The sequence below is a fragment of the Pan troglodytes genome, chromosome 3 (assembly GCF_028858775.2).
Source record: "Pan troglodytes isolate AG18354 chromosome 3, NHGRI_mPanTro3-v2.0_pri, whole genome shotgun sequence".
NCBI classification, from domain to species: Eukaryota; Metazoa; Chordata; class Mammalia; order Primates; family Hominidae; genus Pan; species Pan troglodytes.
In genome coordinates this window covers 4,489,060-4,505,034 of record NC_072401.2, presented here as the reverse complement: position 1 = coordinate 4,505,034, position 15,975 = coordinate 4,489,060, and the positions used below count along the sequence as shown (strand labels likewise).

General features: G+C 45.7%; 2 pseudogenes; both read left to right on the top strand.

Moving 5' to 3' along the window:
• The first annotated feature begins 1,797 nt into the window (after positions 1-1,797).
• On the top strand, positions 1,798-5,348 carry LOC741437 (olfactory receptor 7E24-like; annotated as a pseudogene).
• A 7,660-nt stretch (positions 5,349-13,008) lies between these two features.
• On the top strand, positions 13,009-15,639 carry LOC100612577 (putative gustatory receptor clone PTE01; annotated as a pseudogene).
• The last annotated feature ends 336 nt before the right edge of the window (positions 15,640-15,975 follow it).

The following is a 15,975-nucleotide window of genomic DNA, read 5'->3' as shown; positions in this document are numbered from 1 at the left end:
GCATTGGTGAAACTAGAGGGAAGTAGGAATGCTCGAATATGACTGGAGGGAATGCAAAATCGTGAAGGAACAGGGAAAAGAGTATGGCGTGTACTGGAAAAAGTAGAAACAGAATTATCAGATGATCTCACAGATGCACTTGTGGGTACCTACCAAAAAGAATTAGAAGCCAGGAGTGGAAGAGATATCTGTACAGCCATATTCATAGCAGCATTATTCACGACAGCCAAAATGTGGAAGCAACCCAAGGGTTCGTGGACAGATGAATGAAAAAGCACACTGCAGTTCATTCATACAATGGAAGACTATTCGGCCTTCAAAAGGCAGGCACTTCTGGCCGGTGCGGTGGCTCACGCCTGGAATCCCAGCATCTTGGAAGACCGAGGTGTGTGGATCACCTGAGGTCAGGAATTCAAGACCAGCCTGGCCATCTTGGTGAAACCCTGTCTCTACTGAAAACGCACAAAATTAGACGAGTGTGGTGGCGTGTGCCTATAGTCCCCGCTACTCGGGAGGCTGAGGCACAAGAATCGCTTGAACCCGGGAGGCGGAGGTTGCAGTGAGCCCAGATTGTGCCACTGCACTCCAGCCTGTGCGACAGAGTGAGAATCCATGTAAGCACAAAACAAAACAAAATCAAAAAAACAAACAAACAAAAAAACCCCCGAAAAACCAGACAGGCACTTCTGACACAGGCTGCAACACGGATGAACTTTGAAGACATTATCATCAGTGAAATAAATAAATCCCAAAAGGATAAACACAGCCAGGCTCAGTGGCTCGCACCTGTAACCCCAGCACTTTGGGAGGCTGAGGCAGGCAGATCACTTAAGGTCAGGATTTCGAGACCAGCCTGGCCAATATGGGGAAAGCTCATCTCTATTAAAAATACAAAAATTAGCTAGGCGTGGTGGCGCACGCCTGTAATCCCAGCTACTCGGGAGACTGAGACACAAGAATCACCTGAACCCACAATGTGGAGGTTGCAGTGAGCCGAGACCAGGCCACTGCACTCCAGCCTGGGTGACAGAGAACGACTCTGTCTCCAAAACAACAGCAACAACAAAAAAATTAAACACAGTATAATTCCACTTATATCAAGGGTCTAGAGTAGTTAAACTCATAGAGTTGCTAAATAGAATGGTGGCCCCCAGGGGTGGGCGAGAGAGAGGAACGGAGAGTTTGGTTAATGGGTGTGATTTCCATTTTGAAAGATAAAACTGTTCTGGAGATGATGGCAGCGATGGTTGCTAAACAATGTGAATGTACTTAATGTGATTAAACTGTAAACTGAGAAATAGCGGAAATTGTCAATGTTGATACTGGCCATTCTATATGAAATAAAATATATTTATAATTTTTAATATTTATACGTGGTATATTTTCCCATCATAAAAGCTGAAAATGAAAGCAGTTGGATCTTTAAAAAGAAAAGAAGGAAGCGAATAATCCACACAAGCTTTCTCCTGATGAGAGGAAGAACCCCAAAGCTTCTATGGATACTCACTTTTCTCTTGTTCTTCATGCAATATTGAGGAAATCCTTAGAGTTTGGGGAACATGGGTGACTTTGGCTAATGAGGAGCTCTGTGCCTTGAGCCCCCCAGGCCATAGAATAGTAAATAGTCAGTCTGTGCCTCCAGCCCTGCAGTGTGAGGTTCCAGTACTGTGGGCTCCACACCCATCACCTGTATCAGGAGGCTTCTGTCTCACCCTGTCTTCTTGCCAGCCTTGAGGATGGAGTCTGAGCCTCCAACGTGCACCCGCAGGGAGGACAGTGGACCTGTTCTCCGTGGTCATGGCCCAGCCGAGGGGAAGGGCGGTTCAGTGAGTGCTGAGGGATGGTCGGGAGCCTTGTTTGGTTTCCTCATCCTCAGGACAAACAGGAGAGTGTGGTGGGCAGATGGGAGGAGACCAATGTGCAAACTGTTAGCTCAGCAGAGTGTGGAGATTCTGTTCTTGGTTGTGGTGGGGGGTCTCTCTCAGAAATCTTCTTTAAAATTTTGCTTTCCTCTCCCACTGGTTGTCCTTTTCATAGACATCTCACCCATGATAGCAGGGAATGAGTCCCTCTAAACTATTCCCTCAGAACAACAAAAAGATGATGAAGGTGATGATGAGGATAGAGGATCATGACAGACACCATGGCATCATGAACCCTTAACTGAGGGCTTCCTAAAGGACAGGCTCTGAGCTCTGTGCTCTATGCAGCTTGTTTCATTTCATCTGCATAGTCTCCCAGTTATGAGTGCACATTTCATGATGACTTTACAGACAAGAAAAGGAGCAACGCATTTTCATAGAACTTGCACCAGATCATGAAGTCAAAAAGGGTGAAATCCAACTTGAACCAGGCAGTCTAAGGCCAGACACATGGCATTTGGCCAGTCCTCTCCCTGCATCCAACCTGCCCTCTCAAATCCTTGTCACTCAGGACGATGCCCCTGCTCACTGTGCCCTTCCCTTTGGGGGTTCCTTGGAGAGCACAGCTAGACCAGTGGGTGCCACAATCACTGTGTCAAAGATTCCAGAAAGAATTGGCACAGGATCATTCGGGACGCATCTCTCCCTTGCCCCTGTTCCTGGCTTTCCTTACAGCTCTCGACTTCCTCAAAGGAGTCATCAATTCGGAGTTTGGCTTCCATTCCTATTGAGGAAGCTGGAAACCAGTTCAAAAATGCTCCTCCGATGTGCCTGTGGTTAAGACCTCTGAGCTCTGCTTAAAACATTTTGAAGCTGGGCGCGGTGGCTCACGCCTGTAATCCCAGCACTTTGGGAGGCTGAGGCAGGCGAATCACAAGGTCAGGTGTTCAAGACAAGCCTGGCCAACATGATGAAACCCCGTCTCTACTAAAAACAGAAAAAAATGAGCTGGGTGTAGTGGGGAGAGCCTGTAATCTCAGCTACTGGGCAGGCTGAGGCAAGAGAATAGCTTGAACCTGGGATGCGGAGGTTGCAGTGAGCCGAGATCACTGCACTGCACTCCAGCCTGGACTCAGCACTCTCATCTGAGTTGATTTCTAGTTGATCCAATGGAAGCGAGAGATGATTAAACAGATCGTGGGTGCCCGCTGCGTGATCTCTATGTGATGGATGCATAAAGTCAAGGCAAAGTGAATTTTAGATACATTAGTTAATATTTTAAGCTTCAACTCCACACAATTCAACAGAAATATCCCCTGAGCCAAAGTTCTGGTATCCCTGCATTCCAGACAGGACATTTTATTTTGTCCTTATCTCAGTAAGTACTGAGTATTGTGAGGAACAAGTGAGTCTCTTTTGTTTCTGATTCCCCAGAGCCGATATCTTGCTTGGCACATAGGAGATAGCAAAAGTAACAATCGATGTGAATTATTGAATTGACGCTTCCTTGGTTCACAAAAATTGGCTGTCATCCGTGTGACTTCGACTTACTTGATTCTTTTTGTTGTTTGTTTTTTGAGACGGAGTTTTGCTCTTGTTGCCCAGGCTGGAGTGCAGTGGTATGATGTCGGCTCACTGTAGCCTCTGCCTCCCAGGTTCAAGCCATTCTCTTGCCTCAGCCTCCTGAGTAGCTGGGACTACAGGCGCACGCCACCATACCGGGTGACGTTTTGGTATTTTTAATAGAGGCAGGGTTTCACCATGTTGGCCAGGATGGTCTTGATCTCCTGACCACGTGATCTGCCCTCTTCCGCCTCCCAAAGTGCTGGGATCACAGGCGTGAGCCACGGCGTCCGGCCAAACTTTCTGATGAGAACTCCAAGTCCACCTAAGCTAAGGACAGGAGTTAGAGCTTCCATGAATTTTAAAACAAGACCCACAGATTGGAGGAAGCAATTACTCTCTTGAAAGAGAAAAGTCAGAAAACGTAATGACGAAATCACTAGGACCTAACTGGCATGTGGAACTATTTTCTGCTTAGGAACTATCAACTTTCATTTCATTTCCAGATGGCATGGTCTCAGCTGTTATACAGTGTTTACAAATGTTCTACATCAAGGGAATTTGTATCAATCTTTTTGAATCAAATAAAATATTTGAGTTCTTAATTTCCTTTAATTAGGATAACCATTTTCTTAAAGTGAAGAGAATGGTTTCATTACATATTTTTCTTCGGAAAAGATAGGCTGTATTTTCTAGCAATTACGAATTTGTTAGATATGATGATCTGGTTCTTGGAACATTCTTGAATCTAGTGTCTCTAAGGCAGGTGTGTACAGCAAGTGAATAACACAGAAATCAATGAAGAAAGCATGAGAAGACAATTGAGTTTGTCAGAACTGCAAAATATTGCTGAGTGGATTGCTCTGAAATCTGAAAACATGACTTGTGAATTGCTTCTATCCAAAATGCAGACACAATGCTGGGTGTTGGTTTACTTGTTTCCGATTTTTCAACCCTCTTTTCTAGGCAAAAGGTGTCCAAACTCTACAGACCCACAGAATGTAACGGATGTCTCTCGACTCCTCCTCCTCGAACTCTCAGAGGATCCAGAACTGCAGCCGGTCCTTGCTGGGCTGTTCCTGTCCATGTGCCTGGTCACGGTGCTGGGGAACCTGCTCATCATCATGGCCGTCAGCCCTGACTCCCACCTCCACACCCCCATGTACTTCTTCCTCTCCAACCTGTCCTTGCCTCACATCGGTTTCACCTCCACCACGGTCCCCAAGATGATTGTGGACATCCAATCTCACAGCAGAGTCATCTCCTATGCAGGCTGCCTGACTCAGATGTCTCTCTTTGCCATTTTTGGAGGCATGGAAGAGACACATGCTCCTGAATGTGATGGCCTATGTCCGGTTTGTAGCCATCTGTCACCCTCTATATCATTCAGCCATCATGAACCCGTGTTTCTGTGGCTTCCTACTTTTGTTGTCTTTTTTTTTTTCGCGGTCTTTTAGATGCCCAGCTGCACAACATGATTGCCTTACAAACGACCTGCTTCAAGGATGTGGAAATTCCTAATTTCTTCTGTGATCCTTCTCAACTACCCCACCTTGCATGTTGTGACACCTTCACCAATAACATCATCATGTATTTCCCTGCTGCCCTATTTGGTTTCCTTCCCATCTCGGGGACCCTTTTCTCTTACTGTAAAATTGTTTCCTCCATTCTGAGGGTTTCATCATCAGGTGGGAAGTATAAACCTTCTCCACCTGTGGGTCTCACCTGTCAGTTTTTTGCTGATTTTATGGAAAAGGCGTTGGAGGGTACCTCAGTTCAGATGTGTCATCTTCCCTGAGAAAGGCTGCAGTGGCCTCAGTGATGTACAAGATGGTCACTCCCATGCTGAACCCCTTCATCTACAGCCTGAGAAACAGGGATATTAAAAGTGTCCTGCGGCAGCCGCACGGCAGCACGGTCTAATCTCAAGACCTTCTTATCTGTTCTATTCCTTTCGTAGGGTGGGTTAAAAAAGGCAGCAAGGTCAAATAAGAATGATATCACAGCGTGAACACCCACTGTGACATTACGAGTAATACCTCCCTAGGATATAGAATAAACTGTCACAGAGTATACACACGTGGGGTACACCCACTGTGATATTAGAAGCAATATCTCCCTAAAGTAGGATGAAAAATATCACAGGCTGTGCACACTGTGTGATATGAGGAGTAATATTTACCCTGGATATTACGACTCATATCAAGGGTGTACACACACGGGGTACATGCACTGTGATATCAGGAGTTGTGTCTCCCTAGTATATTATGAATACTATCACAGGGTATACACTATGTGTGAACATCCACTGTGATATTTGAAGTCATATCGCTCTATGAGATTATAAATAACATCAAAGCATGTACACCCCTGTGACATATTACGAGTAACATCCTTCTAGGGTATTACAGATAACGTCACAACGTGTACACCTCCTGTGACATTTTATACACTCTTTGTGACATTAAAAGAAACATCCCCCAGGATATTATGAATAATAACACAGAAGGGGTACACACATGGTGTACACCACCTGCGTCATCAGGAGTAACATTCCCCTAGGATATTATGAATAATATCACAGCAGGTGTACACACATGGTGTACACCCCATGTGACATTCGGAAGAGCATGCCCCTAGAATATTGGGAATAGTATCACAGGGGTTGAATACGCATTCTTAACGCATAATGTCACCCCCGCTGACATTAAAAATAACATCCCCCTTGGATATTATGAATAATATGACAGGGAGTACACCCCGTGTGACATTAGGAGTAACATCCCCCGAGGATAGAACGAATCATATCAGAGGGTGCACATGCATTGTGACCTTAGTAGTAACATCTCTTTAGGATATTACAAATAATATCACAGGCTGTACAGGCATTGGGGCATCAGTAGTAACATCCCGCTGGGATATGACGAGTCATATCACAGGGTGTACACCCCCGTGACAATAGTAGCAACATTCCCCTAGAATATTATAAATAATATCACAGGAGGTACAGCCCCTGTGATTTACGAGTAACATGTCTATAGAATATTACAACTCATATCACTGTGTGACTCTGTGTACACCCTGTGTGACTTTAGGAGTAACATCCCACAAAACTATGGTGAAAAATATCACAGGGTGAGCACCCCCTGGGACCTGAGGAATAGCGTAGTTTTAGGATATTGTGAATGATATGACAAGATGTACACACCCTGTGACGTTAGGAGCAATATCCGTGTAGGATGTTAGGAAGAATGTCACATGGAACACACCCCCTGTGACATTAGGATATGACAGATAATATCACAAGGTGTACACGCATCGTGACATTAGCGCTAATATCCCTCTGGTACACTATGAATAATATCACAGGGTGTACATCCCTGTGACATTAGGAGTAACATCCCCCTAGAATGGTAAGAATAATAACACGGAGTGTACACCCCCTGTGACATGAGGAGCATCATCTCGCTAGAATATTATGAATAATGTCACAGGCTGTTATCGTCTGTTCCATTAGGAGAATAGACCCCTGGGAAATTATGAATACTATCACAGGGTGTACAGCCCTGTAACATTAGGAGTAACATCTTTCTAGAATATCACAAATAACATCACAATGTGTACACCCCCTGTGTCATTAAAAGTAAAATTGCCCTAGGATATTACCAAATAGAACACAGGGAGTACACCTCGTGTGACATTGGAGGTAACATCCCCCGAGGATATAACGAATAAGATCAGAGAATGTACCTGCATTGGGACATCAATGCAGAACAATACGAATAATATCAAAGGGTGTACACGCATTGTGAAATTAGCAGTGAACTCCCGCTAGGATATTAGGAATTTTAGGACAAGGTCTACAAGCCCTGTGACATTAGCAGAAAAGTTTTCCTAGAAGAATACGAAGAATATTAAAGGGTGTACAGGACCTGTGAATTACGAGCAACATTTCCATAGTATATTGCACGTAACATCAGTGTGTATACACGCCGTGTGACATTCGGGGTAACACCCCACAAAATTATAATGAATAATTTCACAAGGTGTGCACCCTCTGTGACATTAAAAGTAACATTTCCCTAGAATATGACGACAATATCACAGAGTGTACACCCTCTGTGATATGAGGAGTGACATCTTATGAGGATAATATGAGTAATTTGACAAGGTGCACAAACCCTGTGACATAAGGGGTGAAATCCTTCTAGGACATTATGACTAATATCAAAAGGAACATACCCCGTGTGACAATAAAAGCAACCTCCACTTAGGAGAATAACACCACCAGGTGGACACACAAAGTGACATTATTATTAAGCTAAAGCTAGGATATTGGGAATAACATCACAGTGTACAGAGTCCTGTGACATCAGGTTGAACAATCCCCTACAAAATTACGAATAATATTGAAGGGTGTATACCCCCTGCGACTTTAGCAGCTGCATCTTGCTAGAATATGGAAGATAGTGTCCCAGGGTGTCAACCGAGGGTGGCAGTATAGAAAGGATCCTAGGAAAACTCGGTTAGTAATATCACCCCCACCTCGCCCCCTGGATATGACTATGCAAATCGCAGGGGGGTGAGGCACCCCCCGCGATGCGGGGAGTAAGAGCCAGCCCCTCTTGCCCCCCTGGTTTTTAGGATCCGCGATGGACTCACAGCCTGTTTACAGTATTGTGAGTAATATCATCTCCCCCTCTGGAGATTATGAACTGTTTCACAGATGGGTGTACACCCTCGGTGTACAGAGGGTGTACAGCCATCTGTATTGGATGTAGTATCATCCTCTTCCTCCCTGAATATTAAGAACTGTATCACAGGGGTGTTTCTACTCCCTGGGATATCGCGTGTCATATCTTCCTCTCCCACGTTGCAATTAGGAACAATATCAGTCGGGGCGTGTCCACCTTCTGTGATACTGAAAGTAATATTATCCTCTTCCCTCCAGGATCATGGGAACAATATCCCTGGGGGGTGTCTGCTTTCTGCCACATATGTAGTCATATGACCCCCTCCGCCTTGGAATATTATGAAGGACCATCTCACACGGGGATGTACACTTCCTGCGATATTGGGAGTAATATCAGACGCTTCTTCCGTGAATATTAGGAGCAATATCACCAGGTAGATGCACACCCAGTGCTATATTGGGAGTAACATCTTACTCCACCCCCTGGAGATTATATTCGGATCAATATCACCAGCTGGGTGTACACCTACTGCGATATTGAACGTAATATCATGCTCTCTCCCTCCCTGGACATTAGGAGCAATAGCACAGGTGGGTGTACACCCACTGAGGTATTAGGCGTAATATTAGTATGAATTATTCCTCATTTATTATTATCATGAATATGAATGACCGGTATTAATATTAATATTAAGAAATAATTGCTAATAAAATGTTTTCAGATTGTTAATATTAATATTAATTATATGGCGCTAATATGACTGTTTTCTAACGAATAAGATCAATATCAGTTATTAATATCAGGCATCATTAATCATTACTATTAGTCATTTACTGTTATCGTTAGTATAACTAATATTAATTATCCTTATTATCGGTATTGATTTTAAAAATTATATTACCAGTTATTAATATTGATAATTAGTATCAATTAATAATTGAGATTATTAATTGCGTTAAGTCGCATTGCGCCATTCCACCCCTCCCTCGGCAGCTCGTTTACGACCAAAAACGGGGACACAAATGCCCCTAAGAGAGCAGCGGTAGACTGGGATAGATGAGGATGGTCACGTGGCGGAGAGGCGTGTTTTTGGGTACCATCCCTTCACCTGCGTCGACCTTCTCAACTGGAAAAACAATACACCGCCCTATAGCGAAAAGCCACAAGCCCTAATTGATTTGCTCCAAGCTGTTATCCAGACCCACAACCCCACCTGGGCTGATTGGCACCAGTTGCTCATGTTCCTCTTTAACAGCGAAGAAAGGCGGAGAGTCCTCCAAGCAGCAACTGAGTGGCTAGAGGAGCATGCGCCAGCTGATTATCAAAACCCCCAAGAGTATGGAAGGACCCAGTCACCAGGAACAGACCCCCAGTTGGACCCACATGAAAGAGAGCATATGCAAAGGCTAAACCGAGATAGGGAAGCTCTCTTGGAAGGATTAATGAGGGGAGCTCAGAAGGCCACAAACGTTAACAAGGTCTCTGAGGTCATTCAGGGAAAAGAGGAAAGTCCAGCACAATCCTACAAGAGACTGTGTGAGGCCTATCGTATGTATACTCCCTTTGACCCCGATAGCCCTGAAAATCAGCTCATGATTCACATGGCTTTAGTCCATCAAAGCGCAGAAGATACGAGAAGAAAACTGCAGAAACAGGCTGGGCTTGCAGGGATGAATCCACCACAATTACTAGAAATAGCTAGCCAGGTGTTTGTAAACAGAGATGCAGTAAGCCCTAAGGAAAACGGCAAAGAGAAAGGAGGTCAGGCCCGGCGACACGTCGACCTGTTTGTCAGCAGCAGCAATCAGAGGGGCCCCCCCAAAGAGGCAAGGGAAGGGGGGCCCTGGGAAAGAAACTCAGCTTGGCTGTCAGAGTTTGCAGCGTAACGAGTGTGCTCACTGTAAAGAAATAGGACAGTGGAAGAACAAATGCCCTCAGCTCAAAAGAAAACAAGGTGACTCAGAGCAGGAGGCCCTGGAGGAGGAGGAAGGGGCCCTGCTCAACCTGGCAGAAGGGTTCTTGGACTGAGGGAGACCGGGCTCAAGCGTCACCAAAGAGCCTCTAGTCAGAACGACAGTCGGGAATACAGACATTGACTTTCTTGTAGATAGCGGTGCTGAACATTCGCTAGTAACCGCCCTGGTCGCCCCCTTATCCAAAAAGACTATTGACGTCATTGGAGCCACGGGGGTTTCAGCAAAGCAAGCTTTCTGCTTGCCTCGGACTTGTACTGTAGGAAGACATAAAGTCATTCATCAGTTTTGGTACATGCCTGACGGTCCCTTGAACTTTTTGGGAAGGGACCTGCTCAGCAAGCTGAGAGCCACTATCTCTTTGACAGAGCATGGCTCTTTGCTGCTCAAGTTACCCAGAACGGGAGTCATTATGACCCTTATGGTCCCCCGAGAGGAGGAATGGAGACTTTTCTTAACTGAGCCGGGCCAAGAGAGAAGACCAGCTCTGGCTAAGCGGTGGCCAAGAGTACGGGCAGAAGACAACCCTCCAGGATTGGCCAGTTAATACTGGGGCCCAGCCGCTTAGGCAAAAACAGGACCCGGTCCCCAGAGGAGCTCTTCAAGATATCGAGGTCCGTCTCAAGCACCTAAGAACTTTTGGAATTATTGTTCCTTGTCAGTCTCCGTGGAACACTCCCCTCCTGCCTGTTCCCAAGCCACGGACCAAGGACTACCGGCTGGTACAGGATTCGCACTTGCTTCATCAAGCTACGCTGACTTTACATCCAACAGTACCTAACCCGTCCACATTGTTTGGGTTGCTGCCAGCTGAGGAGAGCTGGTTCACCTGCTTGGACCTGAAAGACGCTTTCTTTCCTATGAGATTAGCCCCTGAGAGGAAGAAGCTGTTTGCCTTTCAGTGGGAAGAACCGGAGTCAGGTGTCACTACTCAGTACACTTGGACCGGGCTTCCCCAAGGGTTCAACTACTCCCCCACCATCTTCGGGGAGGCGTGGGCTCGAGACCTTCCGAAGTTTCCCACCAGAGACCTAGGCTGCGTGTTGCTCGAGTAGGTTGATGACCTTCTGCTGGGACACCCCACAGCAGTCGGGTGTGCCAAGGGAACAGATGCCCTACACCGGCACCTGGAGGACTGTGGGTATCAGGTGTCCAAGAAGAAAGCTCAGATCTGCCGACAGCAGGTACGTTCCTTGGGATTGACTATCTGACAGGGGTCAGAACGCAGCCCGGGATCAGAAAGAAAGCAGGTCATTTGCAAGCTAGCGGAGCCTAAGAGCAGAAGGCAGGTGAGAGAATTCTTGGGAGCTGTGGGGTTTTGTAGACTGTGGATCCCAAACTTTGCAGTATTAGCCAAGACTTTGTATGAGGTCACCAAGGGGGTGGGGACCGGGAACTTTTGGATGCAGATCCCAACAACAGCAAGGCTTTCATGAGTTAAAGGAAAAACTTCTGGCAGCCCCAGCCCTGGGGCTACCCGATCTGACAAGGCCTTTTCCATTGTATGCATCAGAGAGAGAAAAGATGGCAGCTGGACTTTGAACCCAAACTGTGGGGCCCAGGCCGAGGCCGGTGGCCTACCTCTCTCAACAACTAGACGGGGTTTCTAAAGGATGGCCCCCCTGTTGGAGGTCCTTGGCAGCAACCGCCCTGCGAGTAAAAGAAGCAAATAAGCTGACTCTTGGGCAAAACCTGAACATAAAGGCCTCCCGTGCTGTGGTGTCTTTAATGAATACTAAAGGACATCATTGGCTAACGAATGCCAGACTCACCAAATACCAGACTTTACTCTGTGAAAATCCCCGTATAACCATTGAAGTTTGTAACAGCCTATACCCCTCCACCTTGCTCCTGGTATCAGAGAGCCCTGTCGAGCCTGGTTGTGTAGAAGTGTTGGACTCAATTGATTCTAGCAGACCTGACCTCCGGGACCAGCCTTGGGCATCAGTAGACTGGGAACCATACTTGGATGGGAGTAGCTTCTTCAACCCCCAAGGAGAGAGAGGTGCAGGGTATGCAGTGATAACCCTGGACACTGTTGTTGAAGCCAGATCATTGCCCCAGGCCACGTCAGCCCAGAAAGCTGAACTCATTGCTTTCATTCGGGCCTTAGAACTCAGTGAGGGTGAGACTGTCAACATTTACACTGATTCTCGGTATGTTTTTTGAACCATTAAAGTGCATGGAGCATGATAGAAAGAAAAGGACCTACTGAACTCTGGGGGAAAAGACAGAAAATATCATCGTCTCCCCTCACGATTGTTAAGAACAATATCATATGGGTGGGGGATGTACACCCGCTTTCATATTTGATATCATCCTCTTCCCCCCTGGATATTAGGAGCAATATCGGGAAGGGATAAACGGACCCTGCGACCTTTGCTGTCATATATTTCTCTCTCCCCTAGATATTAGGAAAAAATGTCACTGGGGATGTGAACAGCCCTGTGATATTGAGAGTAGTATCATCATCTCCCCACTTGGATATTGGGAACAACATCACAGGTGGGGTGTACTGCTTCTGTCATATTGGGAGTGAAACTTTCCTCTCTTCCCCTGGACATTAGGAAGGGTATCAGAGGCGGATGGTGTACATTCCCTGCGATATTTAATGTAACCTTATTCTCTCCCTCCCAGGGTATTCAGAACAATATTACAGGAGGGGTGTACACCCTCTGCGATATTGAGAGTCATATCATCCTCTTTCACTCTGGATATTAGGAACAATATCACAGGGTTGTGTACACCCCCTGCGATATTGGGAGTCATATCATCCTCTCTCCCTGTGGATATTAGGAAGAGTATCACAGGGCTGTGGATACCCCCTGCGGTACTGGGAGTAATACTATCCTCTCTCCCTCTGAAAATAGGAAGATTTTCACAGGGGTGTGTACTCCCCCTGCGATATTGGGAGTAATGTCGTCCTCCCCAAACCTGGATGTTAGCAACGAGATCACAGAGGGGGTGTACACACCCTGCGACATTGGAAGTAATATGATCCTCTCCCCACCTGGATACTGGGAAAGATACCACAGCGCGGGTATACGTTTGCTACGCTGTTGGGAGTAATATCATTCTTTTCCTTTCGGGATATTAGGAAGAATATCACAGGGGTGCTGTACAATTACTTCGACATTGGGAGTAATATGATCCTCTATTTTCCTGGATATTGGGCACAAAAACACAAAAGGGTGTACAACCCCTGCGATATTGGGAGTAATAGCATACTCCCCTTCCCTGGATGTTAGAAAACAATATCATCAGGGCTGAACACCCCCCGCAATAATGGGAGTCATGTTTACTCTTTCACAGGCCATTTGGAACAATATCACAGGGGATGTTTACAAACAGGGGTGGTGTACACCCCCTGTGATATTGGGAGTAACATCATTCTCTCCACCTCCGGATATTAAGAACAATATCCCGGCGGGAGGTGGTACACCCCCAGTGATATTGCGAATAATGTCATCCTCTCCTTCCCTGGATATTAGGAACAATATCACAGGGAGGTGTACGCCTTCTGTGATATTGGAAGCAATATCATCCTCTCCCCCGCTGGATATTAGAAAAAAATATCACTCACGGTGTACACCCACTGTGATATGAGGAGTAATATCTTCCTAGGGTATTACGAATAATTTCACAGTCTGTACGCACATGGTGTACACTCACTGTGATATTAGGAGTAACATCTACCTAGTGGATGACAAATAACATCGCAGGGTGTACACCCACTTTGATATTAGCTGTAATATTTTTCTAAGTTGTTACAAATAAGATCACAGGGTGTACAAACATGGTGTACACTCACTGTGATATCAGGAGTCGTATCTCTGTAATATATTATGAATAATATCACAGGGTGTACACCCACTGTATTATTAGGAGTAATATCTCTGTAGGATATTACAATTAAGATCACAGGGTGTAGAGCCACCGTGATATTAGGAGCAATATCTTTCTAGGATATTACAAATAATGTCACAGGGTGTACGCCCACTCTGCTGTCAGGAGCAATATCTCTCCAGGATATCAAAAATCCTATCACAGGGTGTCCAATCTCTGCCTTCCAGGTTCTCAGGGATTCTCTTGCTTCAGCCTCCCGAGTAGCTAGGGTTACACCCACCACGCCCGGCTAATTTTTTTTTAATTTTCACTGGAGGCGGGGTTTCACCACATTGGCTAGGCTGGTCTGGAACTCCTGACCTTAGGTGATCCATCAGCCTCGGCCACCCAAATGATAATAAATATGAAAAGTAACAGGCATGTGAAAAGGTCTTCCGATTGAGAACTATAAGGTTCGATGTCGTTTTCAGATAATGGGGTCATAGATCTTGTGTCGTCCTTTTACATATTCTACATCAGTGGAAGTTGTAGCACGGTGTCAGAATAAAGTAGAGTGTATTTCATGGCTTCTTAATTCCTTTCAATTAGACTGAGATCTTTTTCTTAAAGAGAGAAGGACATTGTCATTGCATTGTATTTTTTCAGAAAAGAGTAGGCTGTATTTTACTGAGATCACGGATTTGTTTTATATGACGTTTTGGTTTTCTAATATTCTTCAGTGGATTTTCTCTAAAGTAGTATGTACAGAAAGCCTTGTATAGCCAAAAAGGAAATCACGTAATAATTCTGAGATTTTTGGAATTGTCACAACTGAGAAACATTGCTGGCGGTGTATGGTCCGCAAGTGTGAAGATGTTCCTTGTGAACTGCTTGCATCCAGCATTAAGGGCTGGTTTTTATCTTTTATTTTTCCAATCCTCTTTCCTTCTCAAGGTGTCCAAGACACACAGAGCCACGGAATCTCACAGGTGTCTGAGAATTCCTCCTCCTGGGACTCTCAGAGGATCCAGAACTGCAGCCGGTCCTCGCATTGCTGTCCCTGTCCCTGTCCATGTATCTGGTCACGGTGCTGAGGAACCTGCTCAGCATCCTGGCTGTCCGCTCTGACTCCCCCCTCCACAACCCCATGTACTTCTTCCTCTCCAACCTGTGCTGGGCTGACATCGGTTTCACCTCGGCCACGGTTCCCAAGATGATTGTGGAATGCAGTCGCATAGCAGAGTCATCTCTCATGCGGGCTGCCTGACGCAGATGTCTTTCTTGGTCCTTTTTGCATGTATAGAAGGCGTGCTCCTGACTGTGATGGCCTATGACTGCTTTGTAGCCATCTGTCGCCCTCTGCACTACCCAGTCATCGTGAATCCTCACCTCTGTGTCTTCTTCGTTTTGGTGTCCTTTTTCCTTAGCCTGTTGGATTCCCAGCTGCACAGTTGGATTGTGTTACAATTCACCATCATCAAGAATGTGGAAATCTCTCATTTTGTCTGTGACCCCTCTCAACTTCTCAAACTTGCCTGTTCTGACAGCGTCATCAATAGCATATTCATATATTTCCATAGTACTATGTTTGCTTTTCTTCCCATTTCAGGGATCCTTTGGTCTTACTATAAAATTGTCCCCTCCATTCTAAGGATTTCATCATCAGTTGGGAAGTATAAAGCCTTCGCCACCTGTGGCTCTTACCTAGCAGTTGTTTGCTGATTTGATGGAACAGGCATTGGCATGTACCTGACTTCAACTGTGGCACCACCCCCCAGGAATGGTGTGGTGGCATCAGTGATGTAGGCTGTGGTCACCCCCATGCTGAACCTTTTCATCTACAGCCTGAGAAACAGGGACATACAAAGTGCCCTGCGGAGGCTGCTCAGCAGAACAGTCGAATCTCATGATCTGTTTCATCCTTTTTCTTGTGTGGGTGAGAAAGGGCAACCGCATTAAATCTCTACATCTGCAAACCGTGCCCCTTAATCACATTCTTTTTGTGGCTTGATGGCTTTTATTCCTTTCCGCATTTCCTTTGTGAATATTGCCTTCTTC